The sequence below is a fragment of the Lipotes vexillifer genome, unplaced genomic scaffold, assembly GCF_000442215.2.
Source record: "Lipotes vexillifer unplaced genomic scaffold, Lipotes_vexillifer_v1.1 scaffold1562, whole genome shotgun sequence".
In the NCBI taxonomy this organism is placed as follows: domain Eukaryota; kingdom Metazoa; phylum Chordata; class Mammalia; order Artiodactyla; family Lipotidae; genus Lipotes; species Lipotes vexillifer.
Genome location: NW_006771471.1, coordinates 1,753,660 through 1,778,585, shown reverse-complemented (window position 1 = coordinate 1,778,585; position 24,926 = coordinate 1,753,660).

Below are 24,926 nucleotides of genomic sequence, written 5' to 3'. Positions count from 1 at the left end.
AGCTCTGGATTTGATATGATACAAGGGCCATCATCAGAGGAATATTAAAATCAGTGTGTTTTCCGTGGGCAAATATTCCCTGGGTCTTGTGATGAACTGAAATGATACAAAGGAGCTGAGGGCAAACCTTCTGGCAAGGAAATTAACTCAAAATTTAAACTAAAAACAACCCCCCCCAAAACCCCTCAGTGTGAACAAGCCACAGAGATCTCCTATAACTGGAGCACGAGGTTAAATTTGTTCATCGACTAGGGTGTGAGTAAACTGAAAAGGACTCTATGCATGTGTATGTGGAACTCTGAAGACAGCAGTAGTTCCTTCAGGGCTGGTCAGTTTTACACTCTGAATGATGTCTGAAGGAGGTACTGCGGGGAAGAGATCCCTCACTTGAATTTTTTTTTTCTTTTTTTTGCGGTACGCGGGCCTCTCTCACTGCTGTGGCCTCTCCCGCTGCGGAGCACAGGCTCCGGACGCGCAGGCTCAGCCGCTATGGCTCACGGGTCTAGGCGCTCCGCGGCATGTGGGATCTTCCCGGACCGGGGCACGAACCCCTAGTCCCCTGCTTCAGCAGGCGGACTCTCAACCACTGCGCCACCAGGGAAGCCCTGCCTCCTAACTTTTTGTAGCACGGCTCACGGGCCCAGCCGCTCCGCGGCATGGGGGACCCTCCCGGACCGGGGCACAAACCTGTGTCCCCTGCATCGGCAGGCGGACTCTCAACCGCTGCGCCATTTAGCCCATTGATGTTGACCAGCTCATGCCCCTTGCAATGGACAACTCTTATGTGTTCATCAAAGTACTTGTTAGCAGATAGACAAATATTTGAAAGTAACAAAATACCTATTAAAGTATTCATTAGTTCAGACTGTCCATAGTTTTGTTTGCTCCTTAAATTCAAGGGAGGGATCTCTTCCCCGCAGTACCTCCTTCAGGCATCATTCAGAGTGTAACATTGACCAGCCCTGAAGGAACTACTGCTGTCTTCAGAGTTCCATATATACATGCATAGAGTCCTTTTCAGTTTACTCACACCAGCTTGACCAAATAGCATATTTATACACATATGGGCAGGTCATTGCCACATTATTGAGGCATATTCTTATACCAGAAGAATGAAGTACTGAAAGAGGCTTAGGTATGTTCACACCGTTTGGCACACTTGCGTTGACAGCAGCTGTGAACCTGATGAGATTTTACATCTCACCTCTAGGGGAAGGCACTCAGAGCAGCTGGTATCTACAGCCTGTTGGGATTGGTGGCATTGTGGGTGAAATAGTCTACAGAATACAAAGCCACTAATTTCATAGAGATGAGACCTTTGGTTGGAGATGATGAGGGCTTTATGGGTAATTTTTCACACCAGTGACCCACTTCCCTTCTAAACTGTCACACTAGCATTTAGCTGGTAAACGTGATTCTGTTTGTCCCTCCGAGCGTCCTTTGAGTGGATGAAGGGAAATAATATGAGCCCATTATCACAAATGAAGAAATAGCATTATTGGAACTTGTGGAATAAAATGTGTTAATGGAAGAGTCTGGAATAAACCAGTTCCTGGTTCAGCCACTGCTGCTACTCTTGTGTTCTAGTGTTGGGATATTTCTCCTGGCCCTTAAAAAGAAGCCGTCGCTTCAAGATTGTTGATGTCTACTCACCTTTGGGTAACAGATAATAGGTATTTAGGAAATTTACCCCCAGCTTTTTAAGATGCCTGGTCTGTTTTCTTGTTCATTCTGTTGTTGTTGTTAATTTACTGAACTTTACTGAGTCTTCTCGTCTTATATCCAAGAATAACACCTGTTTCCATAGTTGTCCTAAGGATTGGACAAGATAAGGTATGGGAAATGTTTAGCACTGTGCTCCTGGTATAGTAGTTTTTCAATGGGAGCAATAGTAGTTATGATCAAGATCACACAGAGCTGGAGCTGGTGGTGTGCCCCCTCCTGCTTCATCTCCTTTGTGTCCTGGATAAAGGTGAGAGACTCCTTAGCATCCTCAGCAACACCCACACAAAGATACGGCAGATACTGATCTCAGTGTGTGCCCCCACCGTGTAAGCAGCTTCATGTTCAAGCCTCAGTTTCCTTAGCTTTAAAATGAGCGAGATGGGGGCTTCCCTGGTGGCGCAGTGGTTGGGAGTCCGCCTGCCGATGCAGGGGACACGGGTTCGTGCCCCGGTCCGGGAAGATCCCACATGCCGCGGAGCGGCTGGGCCCACGAGCCACGGCCGCTGAGCCTGCGCGTCCGGAGCCTGTGCTCCACAACGGGAGAGGCCACAACAGTGAGAGGCCCGTGTACTGCAAAAAAAAAAAAATGAGCGAGATAGGGACTTCCCTGGAGGTCCAGTGGTTAGGACTCTGAGCTTCCACTGCAGGGGGCACAGGTTTGATTCCTGGTTGGGGAGCTGAGATCCTGCAAGCCTCGCAGCGTGGCCAAAAAGATAAAGTAAAATAAAATAAAATGAGTGAGATAACCCCCCTCAACACGGAGTGCCTTATTCATCCATCCACCCATTCTTCTTTTGGTTGGGGTTACCATTCATCAGTTCAACAAATATATTTAGGGAGAACTTATTATGTATTATTGCATTAGACCTTGAGCCAAACTTAAGGAATGAAACAGACGTAAGTCCCCTGGCCTCCTGAAGACTAGGGTCTAAGGATGTGAATAGTAAGCAGGTATATCCATGGTCACACACAGGCACGCATAACAGAATTACAGGCCATGATAAGAGCTACAAACACAAAAAGATTGCTGTCTAGATTAAATGAAATAATGTATGAGAAAATGCATCATAGGCTATAAAACGTAGGCCTTCAGAGACTTAATTTTGACTAATGCAACACCTGCTGTCTGTGGCGGCCAGCGCTATGGCACATGCTCAGTGCCTGAGCTTTAGTGGTGACACCACCACTCCTTTTTCTTTGAGGCTTATTTCAGAAAGGAGAGTGGAAGGGAACCTTTCTGTTGAGTTTATAGTAGCAATTACAAGCTGATAAGGGCAAACCATTCATCAAACGATCTCGTACCTCCGGACTTTATCTCTTCAGGTCAAATGTTTCCTGATTGATATTGACTACCATATCTTAAGCAGCTTTGAACAGATAAGCAGCTAGAAAAGAAACTCCTTTGAAGGGATGTGACAAAATTATGTTTTCTGATTTTTTTTTTTTCCTTTAAGGAGAGAGATTAACTTCTCATTGTTCTTCTTACAGAGCACAAAAGCTCCAAAAGTGTAGAAAACGCAAAAAAAATGTTCATGGGTAGATATTGAATGAGTTCCCACTGATGTAAATTATCATCTGTGTTGATATTCTTTTCTTGTTCTGAAATTGTTTGGAAGGACCTTTCAAAATATTGAGAATGACCCTGTACCAAAGATACCTAGGAACAGACAATTACCCCAAGAAAAGATATCTTCTTGATTACTGTGTATAAGTACCCTACTAGAAGCAGTGCTGTAAGCAAGTCTTGCAGGTTAAGTATAATTCATTTTCATAGAACATTATTTGTAGGAGCAGTGTTTTAAAGGTGAGGAAGGTAGGTTTCTGACCATGGGCCTGATACCCAGCTTTTAATTGAAACGACCATAAACGTAATTAGTCAACTATGTACTCAATTATAAAGTATATAATTACATTCTGAACAGTAAAAAGCTTCCTAAAGTGTATATAAATCAATTAAACAGGGCAATACAGTAACCGATCACATAAAATTATATTTAATGAGATGTGTCATCTATCACAGTGTTTTCCACACGGTTCTTATCTTAACATCTTTGTGATTCAGTTGAGCCTGATCTTTTGCTGCAACAAATATCACAGTAAAGGAACCTCTTTATTTTGGCCATAGAACTTAGTGACATTATTTTGAGTAGAGTGACACGGGTATCCTTAAAGAGAGTTTGGAGTGGGGAAGATTTGGGGACATTTCTAATGCTTTTTGGAAAGGTAATCTGGATCTGTCTACCTTCCTTTACTCGTTAAAAATTTCTCTACAACAAGCTTGGGCATTTGTACTTAGGTTGTGGTCTTGCTGCTGTATCCACAGTTGGTATATGTTGCCTTGAAATTAGCTAGATGACCTATGTTTGCTTGTGTACTTCCTGCGATAGATGCTAGATATTACAACAGAGGTGTAATTAGACAAACCTGCTAAATACAAATCACTCTTGATCAGGTCCCTGCAGGTTGAGAAGTATAGGTGGAACTAACTTACAACCATGTTGTGGGGCCTGTATTTACGTAAATCCTTCAAGTTTTTTATGTATAATCAAGCAGGTCATTCCAAAGTAGGCTGACTGAGGGACGCTGGGATGGAAGCAAAGGAGAAGCATATTTGCACTTTTAACTTCGGCAAATTGGAAGGATTTCTAAAAGATTTTGATAAATATTTTCCAAAATGGCTTTCACTAAGTGGAGGTTCAAGAGGTGTTTGTATCTGGTGAAGATGCACCAAAGATGCTGGTCTTGCAAATTCTGACTTCTGCCTCAGCATGGATAATAAAGAAATATCTGAGTAACTTCGAAAGGGCTAGCTTTCTAATAAGGTAGTGATGCCACTCACTTCCCTCCTTTCATCCCCTTCAATTAGGTCCAGATCCCAAATGGCTTTTCCATAAGTGAAGTCAGACCCGTGCTGAGTAGTTATACCCAGTTCTTGTTGCAAGAAACAGAACCACAAAGAACAACCGACCAGGGCAGGACTGCCAGATGGGGTGACCTAAAGGCCTTCTCCTTGTCATGGGGAGCTCACGTGGTTCTTTTGATCCCGCACTTTCCTGAATAATGTACTGGCACGTACTTTCGAGGACAGTCGGTTTGTTCATTTATCCGTATGTCCAACCGACACGTGTTGATAACCAGCTCTGTCATTGTATGTAGCCCTGTGTAAGGCTGTGGGACGCGTACAAGGAGCAGCACAGCACAGTGCTAACCTTTGAGGCACACACATGCGAGTGGAGGCTCCCTTGAATTAAACAGACACTTAAAACGTTACTTAAATGCTGTGATAGAGCTAAGAGAATCCTTCTCAGATGCAGCAGAAGAGAGGAAAATACTTATTATTTTTTCATTTCGATTATTCCCTTGAATATTTTACTGGAACTAATGTAATTGAGGGACTGGCAAGTTTTACAAGTGACGAATACATTAATCCCACTCTTCCCTTCTGCCTTGTGGGGTTGTCAGTTGAGTCAGGGCTTAAAAATGGAACTTGATGAGATTTGTTCTAAAGATGTTGACTAATACCAATTAAACCCCTAAACATCACACACAGATTGATTATGTCTTTTCCACTCTTTTTAAAGACCCAGAGATGCACCTAGTTAATAACCTGCTCCGTGTCCTTAGTAAAGAGCAGGCTAATTAAAAATTGTTTGCTAGCTGGAAGTGAATAAATGAAGAATCACATATTAAAACAGGCATCGTCTTGCCTGCAGAAGGAGCTGAACATGGGCTAGCGGGGAATGAGAGGAGTAATTGTGGGCCCTTTTTCACCGAGGATGACACGTACAAATGTAGAGTTGTGCCACGGAGACGGGGAGCTGGGGTAAGGAGGCTCTTGGCAGGGCGGGCAGCCAGCTTCATCTCTGGCTGTGTCCCTAATACAGACCGAAAGGGCAGGGAAGGAAACGGAGTCTGTGTCTCCTCTCTTCCTCCCTCTGTCTTTCCTATCCTGCCTGTCCCTCAAGCCCCTTCCTGCCACAAGTCCTGCACCAACCTCCTTGGATCCGTCTGTGTGGCTCGTGAAGGTCTCTGCCACGGTGATGCATTTGTCTCATGGAGACGGGGAAGAGGAGAATGGTCCCTCCCTTGTGCTCGGTCCAGCTGGGCAATATGGGACTGTTTTCAGTTTCTTGACCTCGCTTTTCTCTCCCTTGATTGTAAACCTTCTGCATATGTCCTTCCTGGAAAAGGAAACCTCGCATCATTGTCTCACCCCTCAAACTGGCCAACTTCTTCTGTCTTGCAGATCACAGCTTAAGCATCACTTCCTGAGACAGGTCTCCCCTGATGCTCCCATGAGTTCAGCGCCCCCGTGGTGTTCTCAGAGCTTCTCCTCTTGCTTGTTGATAGCACCTACCCACCCACTTTACCCTCTCCCTCTACTCTTCACGCCAGAACCTCAGCTTTGTGAGAGGAGGGCCAAGGGATGTCGTGGGAACCCCTGTGTGCCCAGTGTGTAGCCTGCATATCCTCGGTAACCAGCATATGTTGAAGGGATGTTTCAGTTCTGACTTGCAGCAAACAAACTCAGTTCTGCTTCCCTAGAAAGCAAGAATCTTGTCTCATGAATCTTTGGTGACCCTTGTTAAGGCTAAGTGGTGCCCAAGAAATGTTTGTTGAAAATAATTCTTAATTCTGTTATTATGTTATTACCTTAGCTAGGCATGAGAGGAGTTTCCTTTAATGATGTGTGGAACAGCGAGAGGAATGAACGAGCTTGGGCCTGTTTCTTTCTTAGTGGAAGGAGTTACATAAGCACAAAAACACTAGTTTATAGTATTGAGTGAGCAATCGCCTGTGAAGTGTGTGCCAGTTGTCACTGCATTCTGCTTTGCAGCCTCTGTTTTCCTTGGCCCTCATCTCAGGGAACAAAATCTATTCCTCAGTAGGGTCTTTGAGTAGGCTGCTCTGTACAGGCAGGTAGCACGGCGCCAAGGAATTGAACGCCAAAGATACATGAATCTGGGTTTCAGTCTCCACTCACGGTTACTCACCACCTTTGTGCTCCTGGGCAATTACTTACCCTCTCTAAGCCTCAGTTTTCTCATTTTTGAGTTGGCAGTAATGTTGCTACACACCTCAAGGGGATATTATAATCATCCCTCGGTATGCTCAGGGGATTGATTGGTTCCAGGACTCCCTCTGACACCGAAATCAGAGGATGCTGAAGTCCCTTATATAAAATTATTATTTGCATATAACCTAAACAACCTCTCATATACTTTGAATCATCTGTAGATTACTTTTAATGCCTAATACAATGTAAATGTTATGTAAATAGTTGCTGGCAGGTGGCAAATTCAAGTGTTGCTTTTTGGAGCTTTCTGAAGTTTGTTTTTTTTTTTTTTTTTTTCAGTTCCTAGATTGATTTCTTTCTTTAGCAACTTTATTTTTGGAAACAGACCAGAGTCCACTTAGATTCCTGCAGTTCTGGTTCTAACTAAGCCTTTCTGCCGATAGCTGCTGCTGCTACCAGGGCTGGTCTCTCATCTTCCAGGGCTGGTCTCTCATCTTCCAGGTCTCCCTGTCTTTTGGCCTCTGCACTTTCGAGCCTTTCATTATAGAGTTCAGTGGACGCTGTCTAGACCAGAGAACCAAGACTTTCTTTTTAATCAGGTGCTCTTTTTACTGCACTGTGTTCAGTTTGTAGGTAAATTATGATGTAGGTATGCTCACCTGTGCTTCCTTCCTTTTCCCTCTGGAGTAGCTATGAACTTCAAGGGGGAAAGGGACTGTGTCTTGTTCATCAACATATTCCTGCACCCCAGCGCGGAGTCTGGCACACCTCAAGCAGCCAGTAACTCTAGGGAATGAAATGTTCCAGTTGCCTAGGTGTGAATAGTCATGTGCTCAGCCCTAAAGCCAGGGGTAGGGTCTGCCCTACCAAAACCACTGTAGACTGAGAGTGGGGGAGGGAGAGCTGCCCAAAGAAAATAGTTTTTACTAGAAAAAAATGAAAATAACGTGTCAGGAAGACAAAACCTGCAGGTATCTACTATAGCGTGCTACACATATTTTTCTTTGTCCTTCCTCTGTGGTTTAGACATGAGCGAATTTGGTCTTTCGTGTCCATAAGATAGGTTTCTCCTTCTAGGAACAGAAATCTCAGTTTCTTTGTTTTTTTTCCAATATCCTCTTTCAAAACACTCTGCCTTTGCCCATAACTCTGGTGACAGTGGAGCAGGGTGCAAAACTTGGAAGGAGAGGCAGTTCATCCGAGAGGATGCTGTGTCAGCAGACCCCTGCCCTGCCCTCTACAAGTCATGTCACCTCAGACAAGGTTCTAACCTCACGGGTGCTTCATCATCCCCATCTCAAAGGGCCGCTGTGAGGAATTAGTCCGTGATTGTGTATAAAGCTCTTAGCATGTGCCTAGCTTGTCAAAAATGCTTATATTTTTTTTTTTTTTTTTTTTTTTTTTTTAGATATTGGGGGTAGGGGTTTATTCATTAATTTATTTTTGCTGTGTTGGGTCTTCGTTTCTGTGCGAGGGCTTTCTCTAGTTGCGGCGAGCGGGGGCCGCTCTTCATCGCGGTGCGCGGGCCTCTCACTATCGCGGCCTCTCTTGTTGCGGATCACAGGCTCCAGATGCTCAGGATCAGTAGTTGTGGCTCACGGGCCTAGTTGCTCCGCGGCATGTGGGATCCTCCCAGACCAGAGCTCGAACCCGTGTCCCCGGCATTAGCAGGCAGATTCTCCACCACTGCGCCACCAGGGAAAGCCCTCTGAAGGTTTGTGTTTCTTTTTAATATACATTTTTGATCCGTGGTTGGTTGAATCTGAGGATCAAAAAGCACACAGATACGGTAGGCTGATTGTACATGAGGATTAAGTGAAGTGCTGCATGTAATGCTCTCAGCACAGCACCTGGCGTGAGACATTTGTTAGTGACCTGCAATATCTATCACTTGTTCGCCTCTATCAAGGGAGATCTCCTAGTCTCCATCTGCTCCCCAGAACTGTTTGTGGGTACACAGAGAGGCCTAGGATTTATCTGTCCAGAACATTCCAGAGCCATAGTGTTTTTGTCTCTTGTTTTTCTTCTCTCCCTCTGTCCCACCACCCAGCACTTGCGCTCCATGTACAGACCACTGTCAGTTCCAGGTGTGCCACACCCTAACTTACCTTGGTGGCTTTCCAAAAGTCAGATTTCTTTATTTGACACATTTTTAATCTCTGATAACAGCCTCTTTTTTCTTTCTGTTTTAAGTCTATTCTCAATTTTTTTCTAAATTGATTTCATAGGGAAGACATAATCTTTCATTGGAATTAAACAAAATGAGAATATATGGCCAAGAGATAATGGGAAGACATTTGTAGGATCTAAGACCCAGAAGTGATGATGATGATGATGATGCTTCTATGCTGTTTACTATGTGCCAGGCACTCATCTGAGCCCTGAATCATTTTCTCCATTTTACAGAGGATGAAACTGGTTGCCTGTGTGAACCATATAGTGGAAAGAGTACGTAATTAGTCTACTTTGCCCTTAGGATTGCATCCTGATAGAAAGTTATTTTTCTTTACTTAATATCCAACAAAAGAAGGAGATCACCTTGCCACAAGTTCTACCCTTGTTTAGTTGAAACATTTGACTCAATTTATAGAAGTCTATGTCTCTGTGGCTTGATCATGACATTGGAATGTCAAAAAAGAAAAAGAAAAAGAAGAGGGGAGAACACTATGAAATGAAATCTACGTTTACTGGTAAGAAGCACAGAGCATTTGGCATCAGCAGAAAGCTTAGTCTTTGATGTGGAAAATAGAAGAGTTCTCGCTGTTTCCATTTGGGTCAGAGAAAGAGATGATGGCTCTGATAAGGTTAGTGGGTTCCAACGCTGGATGTAAATCATCGATGAGCCACAAGTTGTCCTGCCCTGAGGATATGCAAGTGTGAAATACACATGTCAGGAAAAATGTGGTCAGTGAGGAACCGCACAACGGGAAAAGCAGAAAATACTTAATAAGACAAGTCCCAGTTATCCTGTGAGCGAGACTTTGTTATAAGATGAGACCACTTATTTATGTGAGTCAGGGGCTGATGACGGATGATAGAAGAGACAGAAGTGTGGATGAGTGATTTTTGGTGAATCTTCTTTTTTTTTAATTTATTTTTTATTGAAGTATAGCTGAATTACAGTGTTGTGTTAATTACTGCTGTACAGCAACGTGACTCAGTTATACACACATATACGTTCTATTCCATGTTCTTTTCCATTATGGTCTGTCACAGGGTATTGAATACCTTTCCCTGTGCTCTACAGTGTAGGACCTTGTTGTTTATCCATTGTATATATTACCGGTTTTGGTGAATCTTCTTGCCTCCAGACATACAGAAGCTGACAGCCTGCAGTGTCCCTATTCTGGACAGCTGCCTAAGGAGAAAATGTTATATTTTGGGTATGGCAGCGTCCTCAGTTTCAAACAGTTTTTTCCCCTGTTTTCGAAAACATTCACACGATTAATACCTCTTGCATGTATTCAACAAAAGTTGCCTAGCAACCATCAAGAAGCATTTTTGGAGTGCAAAGGGTCTAAAACCGAATGAAGAGCAAAAACGTTGAAGTTGCAGCTGAGATGACCAGGTTTCTGATAGCAGTTTCAAAGCAGATTCCCCCAGGAATCAGGCCATGCATCCCTTAAGAGTAACAAGATCCGATCTGACATCCTTAGGGACCCACTGAAATGTCCTGTTCCTGTTGGGCGCGTGCAGAGAGGGAATATGTAGATACAAGAGGAGCCTCTAAGTGTAGCTTGATCCACTTCTCTGCTTTCAGGCAGGACTGCCTCCTACCTAATCCCACATGGATGTGTAGGCAGTGGGGTTGTGGAAAACACTTAACAAGAAGGATTATTATAACACCTCCTCTGGTGACCCACTCCGGAATCTTGCAGCCTTTGGACTGAGACCACTAGGTTAACGAACGTGGGTTGATCCAGGAATTAACCTCTTTTCTTCAAGTTACTGATTTATACTAATGGTTGGCTCTCACAGTCATATCTTATTCTAAATGAAAAGAACCTAAGGGATCTTCTAGATCAGAGGTCACAAACATGGGTGCCCAGAGGTGTCAGCAGAGAACCTTGAGGGAGGAGGGCCGGTAGGGCCTATGAAAAATCAGGAAACAGTAGATACTCATGCTGTGTAAAAAGGAGCAGCTACTTTTCAGCTCCAGTCTTTTGTTGTGTTGTAGGAATATGAGCCCAGAGTTGTCAGATCTCTCAACTCTTTAAGAAAAGCCAGACATATCAATTTTTATGTGAAAAAATCTCATGATTTTTAACTGATGACAATAATAATTTTTAAGAAGTCTTCAAACTAAATAAACTATGCTACCAAGGCAGATTTAGTCCATGAACCAATCTTGTTTAATGAACCTGTAATGTTATAGATGAGGGAACTGAGGCCTGGTGAGTGAGGAGACTTACTCAAATTCAGTGAATATGTGAACTCCTTAAAGTGAGGAACGGTGCTGTCTTCTCTGTTTTATTCCCAGCTGGACTAGCACAGGGTCAGGCATATGATGGCAACTCCACAGTATTTATTGAATCAACAAATAATGAGGTGTTAGAGGCAAAACCAGGACTTGGCGAGTAAGAAATCAGGACCTTAAATACTTTCTCTTACATGACTTTATTTTCCTTCTAAGTCACCTTCACTAGCTCCTATTTAGATAGCACTTGCTCTTTTGCCAGGTTGTGTCTTGTTTAAGGCGGTATTTGATTAATAGGAATGTTCTAGTGAAAATGCCAAAGGAAAAGCCCTGGATTCTATCTGGGGTTCAGCCTTCCCGTAGATTTGTCTGTATTGGGACTCCTACAAACAATAGGTTTTCTTGGCCTACCATATTCAATTCCATTCAGATTTTTAAATTTTTTATTTTTTGGCCACGTCATGCGGCATTCGGGATCTTAGTTCCCCGACCAGGGATGGAACCCACACCCCTTGCAGTGGAAGTGTGGAGTCTTAACCACTGGACCGCCAGGGAAGTCCCCAATTCCATTCAACTTTCTGTCTATTAATTGAGCTCCTACAGTGTGCAGAGGCCTCTGTATGGTGATTTCAAGACATAGGGGATTCAGATGAGCTGGCGGCCGGGAGGTGCGGGTGGGATTTCAATGATGAATTTAGAGAATGAAGATACTTGGCATACAGTCTCTTCTTTAAAAAATGTTTCACCCTATTTAGGTGATACTTTACGGTGTGGCAGTTTCCTTTCTTCGCTTTTTGTTTTGAGATTTAACGTTGCCCCAAACATAGAATCAGCTATCACCGAGACATATTCTCCTCTTTTAACAACCTCTGGTTATTGGCTCTATATTGGAAGGCTCTGCCCAAGTAGACAACTGTCAGCCTCCAAGGAGGTATACCAGCTGTCAAGCGATCCTCCAGCTTTGATTGGACTTACTCTTTCTTCTTGGGTGCTTACCTCTGTGCTGAGGGTCCAGGTGTTTCCAGTGTGTCAGTAACTCACCCACGAGAGAACTACTGGCCTCTTGAAATGCTTGATGTATTACTTCCATGTGTCTGTGCGTATAATAGTAATAATAATGGCGTCCACCATTTATCAGTGTTTTCTGGATACCAAATACTGTGCTAGTCATGTTGTCTCATTTTATCTCACTCGTAGACTTTCTCAGTCATAATCTTTCAATCCCTTTTTGATAAATGGGCAGATTCAACCCCAGAGAGATGGACTTGCCCAGGGTCACACGGTTGTTTAGTTTGTGAATTTTATGAAGAGCTACCTGCTCTCCAAGGCTCTTCCTTCTTTATGAAACTTGGGTCTCCAGCAGCAATTTTACCAACTTCACAAGCCTTCTGGAGTGAGAGGTGTATCTTTTTTCAGAAGCCAACTCTAAGGGACATTTTAAACAAAGCGGACGGTGATTTTGAATGAGACTGTTTAATTTCAGAACAGTGTCCTTTGCTGGCAAAGATAATCAGATGTAATGTCATCTTGCAACCTCTCTGCATGTGTGATTTCATAAAACTGGTGTAGCAGTTTATTATTATAAAATTAGTATCGCATAGAACAAACCAGGGATGCAAAGCCAGAAGAAATAGACAATGAATAGTTATATAAGGTTTTGGAAGCACGCGTAGTAGAACACAAGCTCACTGTATTTTCTTCTCAATTGTCTGCCGTTTGTTAATGTTTCCTTTCAACATGATTGCATCTCAGTTTAATAGCACTTGCCATCTCAGGCTTTATGGTGCCAGGCCCGACACAGTTACATCCCCTCTGTGCTAAAAATATTGCATGTATATATTCAACCGCAACCCGACATGTTTAGCTAATGGGTTACTCAGGAGCTATGCGCTTATATAATTAAGCGATGTATGTAATTTTGTGTTAACACATTTGTAATGTGTGTTTCCCTGGTGATTGCAATGCTTTATTCTGTGTAAAGTGTGACATTTTAATTCCCGCTGAACAGTTTCCTACCTTGATTTGCCTTGTTTTTGTGGCAGGGGATTATTTTGCAATCAAGATAAAAGCATTATTTATGAAATTTCTAGGCTATCCCATTACTGGGAACTTTTAACTGCAGATCAATCTCCTATTTTATTGATCTTTGTTGAAAATCTTTATTAGAATTTAAATTTAATCTCTACATTATAGATTTGCCCAGACTTTGGCCTGCAGGAACATTTTTTTAGGTAGCTTTGCAGGGATGGGTTTTCTTAAAAAAGTAATTCTCACCAGACAGTCTGCCATCTTCCCCAGGGAACTTTGTTTCTCTTAGGTGTTGCTGCCTTTTCCCCTGTTTAGGTTCTCCAATAGAGCCAGCATCATCCCATGGGCTTGGAGGGTCTTGGCAAAACAAGTCAGATTTATAGGTTCACAGACAAGGCAGGTCTCTGTTACGCATTTAACTGGTAGACAATTGCTGGGTCTCAGAGTGACATAGTGGGAAATAAAATGTGGACGTGTATTTTCCCCCCTTACTAATGGCAGTTGTGACCAAGGGAAGGTACTGCAGAGAGGAAGGTGAACCACCAAGGACAGCCCAGCCACCTTGCCGTCTTCAGAGGTATTTCTTTTCTCTAGTGGAATCAGCAGTCAGTGCAGTTTAATAAACATTTACTAGACTCTCACTAAGTACCAGACACTGCTTTCAAAACATGATACCGAGAGCCTGCAAGTTCTTATTGTTCACCTACTATGATGATGCTACAGTGACTAAGACAGACATCATCCCTTTAGAGTCTAGTGAGGCGAGAGACTCACAGATGATTTCAATACAGGGTGATAGGTGCTAGGATAGAAGCCTACTTGATATAGAAGTTACAAAGAGTTCCCCCCACCCGCACCACCCCAGCTGGGGATGTGGGAGAATAAGGAAGTTTTTTAGGGGATGCAATTCCCAGTGCGAGTCTGGGGAACAATTACAAGTCGGGGCAGGAGGGAAAATGGTGAAAAAGGAAGGGTATCGTCAGAGACCGCCGGGGAGCTCGGGCACACAGGTGTGGAGCCACGTGGGGAGCTTGGGAGACCTCTAGGGTATTTGTTACTATTGGGAGGTAACGAGGATGCTCCAAAGCAAGGTGGGCAGTGGTCCATTTCTCCCAGAGGTCTTGAATTCCCAAAGCCTTTCCGCACATGAGGAGGCCCCTTCGGTTTTCAGCCCAGCCCAGCAAAAGCAAGAAGGTGGCAGGCACCGTCGCCAAGTGCCAAGTGTTGCCCCGACGGCTTCGTGAGTACTTTTTCTTAGTCCCTCCCATTTTGGTCTGAGCAAACAGCTGGGAGTGTGGTGCACAGAAGTCCCGCCAGAAGGACCCACGGTCCGTGCGCTCCAAGTGAGCTTTCTCCGTTGTGTGTTTTGGCATTTGAACACAGCGGGAATGTCCTTGTCAGCTCCCATTTGACTTTATTAATTGCAGTTCCTTGGAAAGTGTGTTTTAGTTACGTGGTCTTGGGATGACGGAGCTTGCCCTGCAGAGACCCAAGAGGAGGTACTTGGGGCCCCATTGCAAAGCCGTCTGCTGCCAAGGCCCTGCTGCTGATCTCGTGCAGCCAGCAGACACCAGTGTGGCTCTGGGCAATTGGCAGACTCTCTGGGCCTCCCTTGCCTGATGTGTAGAATAAGGGTTTGGGCTAGATGGTGTCTGAGGTTCTCCTTACTCTCTGGAATTTCATCATTCTTTAAATTACTCAAGTGAAGAATCCTACCGTCATCACAGCTCCTAGCAGCGATGTTTGGTTCCAAATACAGTAGAAAAGCCACAAACCACTTTCTGCCCTTCACGTCTTGTCATGATTCTCTGGCTCCATATTTTAGGAGGCCGTCTACACTGGCACTCAAATCTAGATTTTAATTTTTTAAGGTACGAAGGGAATTGCTAAGCCTCTAACTATTCCTAGAATTTATGGTGGTATGGATCAAATAATCCACTTCATTAGTGTCGCCAGAGGCTGTCACCTAGCAGCTCCGTGTCCTTTCCAGGCCCCGCCTCCACTTCCCAGAGCCCTGGGGCTGTGGTTAATAATGTCAAAAGAATGTTTTAAAATTGCTCTTCTGTTGATTCCAAAGAGTCAGAGCCCTCACGTGGTTAGAGTCCTGGGCTAGGAGTCAAATTCTAAATTTAATTGCAGTCTCTGTGAACGTCTTCGTTCTTCACTCCCTCACCATTTTTTTGATGTTTCAGTTTTCTCATCTGCATCAGTTTTCTCATCTGCAAAATAGGCATAAGATCCCTTGCGCCACAGAAATATTTGCAAACGGCTTTGTTGTACACAGGGATTGGCATTAAATTGGGGCAGAGTATCATTTTTCATTCCATAATGGGGCCTAAACAAAAGCCCTTTTGAGTGTGCACCTTGTATAAGCTCCCTGTGCTTAAATGCTGATGAATTTCAGAGGTCAGCAAACACCGCCCCCTTTCTTCATTATATTTTTTAAAGCTAAACAAGGCTAACTAGGGAATTCATTTTGGAATAAAAAGACATGGAAGAAAGGGTATTTCAGCTTGCACAATAGTACAGAAAAGAACAAGAATCATCATGTTTGCTAAAGAACTCACAGCTGTTTAATTTTGTAGTAAAATTACTTTAAGAACTTTGCAAATTCAAAGACAAAACCAAACAACTGTTGTTGCAACACTGAACTTCCACGTGTGAGTGGAAAAGCCAAGTTAAGATTAATCTGCCCCCAACCTCATATTAAAAATACAGAGCATCTTTGTTAATGCTGGTTGGAGGAGCGGCTTTTATCTAAAGAGGAGACACATAAAAGAGGGAAATGGTACATTTACTGGTAATAAGAGGAAAAATAGTTTATGTTCTCATGTACTTTGCCCCCAGCTTTTTTTCTTAAGCTCCTCAGTCTGTTTTAATACCAGGTTTGTTTGCTTTTTGGGGACGGGCCTGTTAGGCAGGAAACTGTTGAAAGGCCTACAGCAGAATTTTTATTTAAATGCTGTTTTTTAAAATTAAAATTAAATACCAAATTGGGTAACCAATTATTAGATTTGGAGTTCAGATTTTTATAAAATTTTATTTTTAGGCGATAAGGCTAAGTTCTGTACTTAAACTTCTATAAATTGCGCGTTTCCATATGTTGCCTATTGTCAGAAACAAATAAACCGTTCCTTATTTAAAAAGAAGAAAAAAAAGTGGTCTTCTTCCATATTAGGGAATTATTCAGACTTCTTTCCTTGGTTCTTATAATTCCAAACCAGTTGGAACATCAGTCTATTTTTGGTTATGAAGAAACTTTGAAAATGTAGGCCTGATTTTTTTAAGGTTCTAAATCCCCTAAAAATCAGTTTGCCACATATATAACAGTTATGGTTGTAAATACAGGGAAGTCATTGTATTCCAGAAAGACAGAGTTCTAATTTCCATGTTACTAGCCCTCCCCCCTCCCCCATCCCTCTCCACATAGGAGGGCTGCTCAATTGTAAATTCTAAAACATATAAAACAACATAAGGTTGTGATTTGTGACTGTTTCTGTCGATGCTGAATGTTCTTACCTGTATTTGATTAAACTCTCTTGTTAGTTTCTGGGTTTTTAATGGGCTTCCCACCACATCACACAGATTGACCACAAGAGGGCAACCGAGAGTTTCCTTTCAGCTAACAAAGCCAGAACTGGTTTTAATATCAGCTAAGTGTTTTAACTTGCTAAGGATTTATTTCCCCGCCTTCCAGTTGCCACACATGCAGCCTCCGAGTTTCCACTAACAGCGACTAATAATCCAAATAAAGTTCTTCTGAGGGAAAATATAGACAGACTGGTGCAGACAAGAGCTTTTGCCCAAATAAGGATCCCTTTTGTGGAGACCCCACGTGTTAGATAACCATCAAGTGACAGTTGGTCATGAGTTAATAATGTTGGATGCTGAAATATGCATGCCATGTGCTATAAAAGAGTTTGGAGGACAAAGACAAATACTGCTATAGTTAGATATCAGAAGCACAGCAGAGGTGTGCAGACAGACTGCTTCTCTGGATGGAGGTTGAACCTGCCAAATAATTTTATAAAAATTATTGTTATAAGTATTATACAGTAGAATGAATAATAGTCATTGCACGTTTCTGTTGACGTTGCGGGGGTTTTGGTCTTAATCTCGCTGCATGTTACTGCCTTAAACGCTATAGCAACTCTTGCCTTCTAAGAAAATATTTTCTAAGCTTATTTCTACTGCTACCATTGCTGTTCTTTTATTTATTTATTTATTTATTTATTTATTTATTTATTTATTTTTATTTTTTTGCGGTACGCGCGCCTCTCACTGTCGTGGCCTCTCCCGTTGCGGAGCACAGGCTCCGGACGCGCAGGCTCAGCGGCCATGGCTCACGGGCCCAGCCGCTCCGCGGCATGTGGGATCCTCCCGGACCGGGGCATGAACCCGCGTCCGCTGCATCGGCAGACGGACTCTCAACCACTGCGCCACCAGGGAAGCCCCCATTGCTGTTCTTTTATTTTTATAATGAGAACCCTAAAAAGGGGGTAAGGGGCAGGGGGGTTCCATAAAAGAATCCAGGCAGGTGTGTAGCCCTTTGATTGGCATGTTATATTTGGAGAACCCTTAATGTCTAGGTATGTTTCTGTGTTGCTGCTGCCACAGGAATCAAAAGGTGAGGAGGTGGAGGGGGACAGGCTTTGGTTCAGCGATGGTGACATGTTATTTGGGAAGTTGAGACATGGGGCCAACTGAGCGATGAGCAGCCATCTTCTCGGAGTGATGCCCCCTGGCCTTTTTGGTGCTAAGATTGGGAACAGGATGTATCTCCTCTCCTGCCCCCTAGAGTTCAAACCTTTTTGTTCTGTCAACTTTTCTGGGCTTACTGGAGCTCCTGTCTTCAATGAACAGCCTCCCTTTACGTCATATTAAACTGTGGGACTTCAAGCACCTTGGCAAAGCTGTGAAGGCTGTGCCCTTGCCTTTGGGCCTGGCTGTATCAAACCTCTCTACTTACTTGCAGATGAAAACTCCAAAAAGAAAAACACACGCAGACCATGAATTTATTCAACAGTTTGTGGTGTAGAAGCTTCTCTTCCAGTGATCCAAAGTCACTCAGAATCGATTGTCTCTTACTCAGTTCGCAAATGACTTACCTTATGCCCTGCCCATGCTGGTAGCAGGAGACAATAACAAGTAAAATAAAAAATCAGACAGCTCTTTTTCTTTCTACCCTACCCCCCATCCAACTCCCCAAGTCTGTTGTCAAGGCTTAAAATTTGCTTTGACATCTTAGTTAAGGAAGTTAATGAAATAACCTCTTCATCGGGGCCACGTGGTTACTTTCAATCGATGATTACCAGATTTGAATTTTACAAAGGAGACACCTCAGCTTTGGCAGAATTTTCAGATACTAACATCTATGCATGACTACCCTGCAAAACAGTGAATAAAACTCTAAATTGTACTGAAAGTTTGACTCATGATTTTTGCTATTTTAGCTTCAGATGTTAGCCTTGTTCTGCCTGCACTTTAACACACATTTCTAAGGACCTATATCTGTAATCGTAACATTGAACTGTTGACTAAACCAGCATCACCCAAGAGAGAGATACTGCAAGCCACGTGTAACTTAAAATTTTCCAATAACCACATTTTAAAAGGTAAAAAGAAACAGGTAGAATTAATTTTAATAACATTTAATTTAATGCAGTATGTCCAAAATGTTTCAGTATGTAATCAATATAACATGTTATTAATGAGCTATTTGACATTTTTTGTATTGTCTTAGAAATCCAGTGTGTGTTTTACACTTACGGCACATCTCAATTTGGACTAGACATCTTTTTTTCTTTTAATATTTATTTATTTGGCTGCGTCCGGTCTTAGTTGCAGCACGCGGGATCTTCGTTGTGGAGCCCCGGGGGCTCTCTAGTGGTGTCGCAGGGGCTCAGTGGTTGCGGTGTGCACTGGCATGGCATGTGGGATCTTAGTTCCCCGGCCAGAGATCAAACACGCGTCCCCTTCATTGGAAGGCGGATTCTCAACCACTGGACTGCCAGGGAAGTCCCTGGACTAGACATCTTTTAAGTGCACGAGAGCCCCACGTGGCTAGTGGCTGCCATATTGGACAGAGCAACTCTAAGCAGTCCTATAAATGTTGTGGCTTTCACTGAAATAAGTGGGAATAAATTCTAACATCTTCTGTGCGTTCTGTATCTTCATCATAAGATTCCTATCAGTATCTGTCCGCTGTTTCCCCACAGTGTGACACACTCCCGGGAGCTGAGCTCCCTAGCTTGCCCTGCTGGGGTTATAACGAGCTGAACTTCTGCACTCTGCCCTGCTGCAACACACACTCTTCTCTGCCACCTGTGAGTTCCTTGGTACCACAGTAGAGCTTTGAAAGTCGTTTTCCAGTCTTGTGGCTCGCAGCTCATAGAGGGGAAACGGATGAGAGGGATTTACCAGAGCAAAGAAGAATGTCTCAAAGTCTCAGACAAACAGGAACAGTCATCTTTTTACTTCTAAGTTAAAGACTATGCTGCTGCTGCTGCTGCTTCTTTTTTCTTTTTTCTTTTGGCTGCACCTCGTGGCTTGCGGGATCTTAGTTCCCTGACCGGGGATTGAACCTGCGCCCTCAGCACTGCATCCTAACCGGTGGTCCTCCAGGGAATTCCCCGGGATTATCCTACTTCTTAAATTACTCTTTCTGAAAGGTAGAAAAACATGAAGAGAGTGAAAAATCCCCTTTAACTACAAATTCCTTTTGGGATCTTTTAAAAAAGAAATCGGGAACCTATTACTTGATGATCTTTTACTTTTCCGTATGTGTATGAAAAAGTGAAAAGTCTCATAATATATTAGTCCAAGTCTGTAGTAAGTTAACCAGTGTGTGTTTTACACTTACGGCACATCTCAATTTGGACTAGACATCTTTTTTTCTTTTAATATTTATTTATTTGGCTGCGTCCGGTCTTAGTTGCAGCACGCGGGATCTTCGTTGTGGAGCCCCGGGGGCTCTCTAGTGGTGTCGCAGGGGCTCAGTGGTTGCGGTGTGCACTGGCATGGCATGTGGGATCTTAGTTCCCCGGCCAGAGATCAAACACGCGTCCCCTTCATTGGAAGGCGGATTCTCAACCACTGGACTGCCAGGGAAGTCCCTGGACTAGACATCTTTTAAGTGCACGAGAGCCCCACGTGGCTAGTGGCTGCCATATTGGACAGAGCAACTCTAAGCAGTCCTATAAATGTTGTGGCTTTCACTGAAATAAGTGGGAATAAATTCTAACATCTTCTGTGCGTTCTGTATCTTCATCATAAGATTCCTATCAGTATCTGTCCGCTGTTTCCCCACAGTGTGACACACTCCCGGGAGCTGAGCTCCCTAGCTTGCCCTGCTGGGGTTATAACGAGCTGAACTTCTGCACTCTGCCCTGCTGCAACACACACTCTTCTCTGCCACCTGTGAGTTCCTTGGTACCACAGTAGAGCTTTGAAAGTCGTTTTCCAGTCTTGTGGCTCGCAGCTCATAGAGGGGAAACGGATGAGAGGGATTTACCAGAGCAAAGAAGAATGTCTCAAAGTCTCAGACAAACAGGAACAGTCATCTTTTTACTTCTAAGTTAAAGACTATGCTGCTGCTGCTGCTGCTTCTTTTTTCTTTTTTCTTTTGGCTGCACCTCGTGGCTTGCGGGATCTTAGTTCCCTGACCGGGGATTGAACCTGCGCCCTCAGCACTGCATCCTAACCGGTGGTCCTCCAGGGAATTCCCCGGGATTATCCTACTTCTTAAATTACTCTTTCTGAAAGGTAGAAAAACATGAAGAGAGTGAAAAATCCCCTTTAACTACAAATTCCTTTTGGGATCTTTTAAAAAAGAAATCGGGAACCTATTACTTGATGATCTTTTACTTTTCCGTATGTGTATGAAAAAGTGAAAAGTCTCATAATATATTAGTCCAAGTCTGTAGTAAGTTAAATATCTCCATGTTAATCCACATACACACACACACACACACACACACACACACACACACACACACACAAGTCTCTTTTACTTACTTCCAACATTTTCTTTAGAGATGCAGCAAGTCAATTATCCTCAACGTTGAAAATGGAATATCTCATTTCTAAACCTGGAGAAATGGCTGAACAAGAATGTTCTATTTATACACGAGTTTAAGAACTGCTCTGATATTTACTGATCCTTGCAAGGTTATTCAATACAAAAATGTGGCTTGCACTTCTGTGCTGTCACGTACAATAGTAACACCATAGAACATATCAATCGTGGACTAGAATAAACAGGTTTATTGATTATAACAAAAAAAGAGAGAGACAAAAATTAATTCTCTATGTTTAAGAGGTCCTATCTTTTTTTTTTTTTTTTTTTTTTGGCTGTGTTGAGTCTTCGTTGCTGCGCGGGGGACTTCCTCTAGTTGCGGTGAGCAGGGGCTACTCTTTGTTGCGGAGCCCGGGCTCTAGGCAAGCAGGCTCAGTAGTTGTGGCTCGCGGGCTCTAGAGAGCAGGCTCAGTAGTTGCGGCGCACGGGCTTAGTTGCTCCGCGGCATGTGGGATCTTCCCGGACCAGGGCTCGAACCCGTGTCCGTCCCCTGCATTGGCAGGCGGACACTGCGCCACCAAGGAAGCCCAAGAGGTCCTATCTTTATAAACTTCATAAATTACAGAAATCAAAATGTCCTTAAAAAATCATTTCCAGAGTGGATCCTTAAATAGCCTAAGAAAAAAGAGACAAGTATCTTAAGTTAATGTTCTATTGGTATTGTAGATAATCATACTAAGAAAAACGAAATCTGTGTATACTGAATAGTTTTCAAAAAATGGAAACATGAGTTATTTCAAAACCTTAAGAAAGAGTACGTAGTGAGCACTGGGACGACACACTTGTTCTAATTGTAGGAGTTTTTTTTTTTTTTTTTTGCAGTACGCGGGCCTCTCACCGTTGTGGCCTCTCCGGTTGCGGAGCACAGGCTTCGGACGCGCAGGCTCAGCGGCCATGGCTCACGGGCCCAGCCGCTCCGCGGCATGTGGGATCTTCCCGGACCGGGGCATGAACCCGTGTCCCCTGCATCGGCAGGCGGACTCTCAACCACTGCGCCACCAGGGAAGCCCTAATTGTAGGAGTTTTGATGCGGGTTTTTAATTTTTCCTCAACATCCAGCAGGATCTTCATTAACTGAGGCTCCTGGGGCTTGGAAATGGCTGGTGTGTACCTGGCATCTGGGGAGAACAGCAGGAAAAATGCGTTGCCAGGTACATGTGAAAGTGAAGTTTGAGCCACGATAGCATTTTAGAGTCCATTTTTTGGTTTGGCTGGGTTTGTGACTTCTCGACAAGACTTTGCGCAGCCTGAGCACCTACACGGTGCTGCCTCCTGTACCTTCAGATCCAAGCTAAGCCCTCAGGTATCCATGCTGCCCTGATGTCTCTTTACACAATATTTGGAATTCTAAGGCCAGAGTCTTTCCACAGGTGTCTGAGGCCATTACCCCAAAGACGAATAAGCATTTGCAGAGCAGCTGTGAGCCACCAAGGTCCTGAAGGGGATCTTTCGTCTGAGATGGTTGAAAGGATACTGTGATGATGGTTGGAGGATACTGTGAGTAGCCAGAACAGACCAAAATTTGAAAGGCCTGGCATTGACTTCAGTCTCCTTCCCCTCTTCCAGAATTCTCTCCTTAGAGAGTCAATCCTCTGAAAACCCAGAATCTCTCCTCACTCTAGACCTCAATGTAGCTCCCCGATTCCCCTCTTATTCCGCAAGTGGTCGTGAAAAACAACTATAATCCCTTTCTTTGCCAGCGCCCTTTTAGACAAGCCTATCGCGGACTTCTAGAACATTTCTGAATTCCTTTGGAACTCCCTACATCATTTTGAAATGATATAAGATAACATTTGGCCATTTAAATTTGTCTCCCTCCTCAAGACACAGAGGGGAAATAAAGATAGAGATCTGCCCATCACTGCTGGTAAAAACTGATTAAAAGAGAGGTTTGATTGTGTATTAATGGCAAGAATGCATGGAGTCACATGCCTTCAAACCAATTAGCAATACAGATGAGCTAGCAAGTCAAGTTCCATTTATAGGCTGGGGGAAGGGGAGAAGTAAAATAATCTGTGTTGTTAAGTGTTTCTGAGAAATGAAGACCTCCAGGGCAGAGAGAAGGCGGATCAGGAAATAGCTATGCAAATCACATGCCTATGAAATTACTAAGACTTTGATCAGAGGCATTAACAACTGCTCGAGCATTTGCAAGTATGAAACAAGGAGTGAGTAAGACAGGACATATTTGGAAGGCATTACAAAAGTGTTTACTTACATGGTTTGTTGAGCAGTCAGTGAAGTCCACGGCTGTTTTGGACTTAAGTTGCCCGACCAGTCCAGGTATGACAAATGCAGTGATACATTCCACTCTCATTAGTGACTCTTGGGGATCTCAGTGACAAAGAGCCAAAGTGTCTTGACCTCATAGAAAGCCTGCTTCATTTTTTTTTCCCCCACTCTCTTTCTAATAACACTACCGTGCACCCTTCCACAGGTGGTAGGAGAGGACCTGGATTCAGTGAGAGCATAGTTCATTGGAAATGCTAAATTGTAGTTAATAGGCACGGTGGTTGAAGCAACATCAAGGTATGGCTTGGGCTAAACCAGCCTTGGAAACTCAAAGCAGCCATGACATCCAGAGTAGTGAGTGTGACCACTCCCCTGGGGCACTCCCCTTGGTCCCTGTTCAGGGCTGCCTCGTCTTGGTGGCATTTGAGAGTGAGGGCATTTGAGGCTGGCTCTGGTCTCAGCTTGCAAGTCTGGACTCATCTTTTTAAATGCCTTTATTTGAGGGAACAAATTACTCTTAAATAGGAAACTGTCAGAACAATGACAGAAAATGATAACACTCTTGCAGCTTTTTTTTTTAAACTGTGCCTATTGCTTTAAAGTCATCATTTAAGTTAGCAAGCCCCTCAGGATGGAATTGTGCTTGTTAATGGCCCGGTGTGCATCTCTCAGACAGCCCAGTTGCTTCTCAAACATTTCTGCTGGGTGTGGGAAATTATTTATAGGCGAACAGAATAAAAGTAAACTTGCATGTTCTTACATCTATATAGAATTGATTCTTTGTGAATTCGTGGAAAGATTCAACCAATTATCAGACCCTGAGTACCAGCGGCTGCAGTTTTCTGGCCTTGCTCTGTGAGGTGTGGAGCGGGGAGTATATGGAACGTAACCGTGGATTTGAAATAAAATTTCAGGGAATCATTTGTGAATTTAAAAGTAAAAATGTTGGCTTTAAGTTAAAGCCAGCATGAGAGCTGAGAGCTTCTGTTTTTCTTTTCTTTTTTTCCAAGTATTTGAAAACTGAAATTCTGTAAGAGATTATCTGTGAAATGCCTTTCTTTTATTACACCCATAAATTTCAGGAGTGGCTTTGATCAAGCCTTCTGCCATTCTCGGTTTCTAAATCTTTTACTCATACGTTAATAACTTTAAAAACACTCATCCTATTTTTGTTGTAGTGCAAGAGGAAGTTTCTAAGGAGTCAAAAGGGAAACATTGAAAATAGAACACAATAAATGATAACTAAATTAGGATAGGTTTTTTTTTTTCCCCCCCAGCAGGAGCAATGCTCCATGCTGAAACTTGCCAGAGTATTTTAAGATTATTGTCTGTAAAGACAATGTACCAAAGAATTGAGATGCTCAGAGGAAAGGCATTAAAGAAATGCAAAGTATTATCAGTAATGCACGCTATGCATAGAACAATGTTTG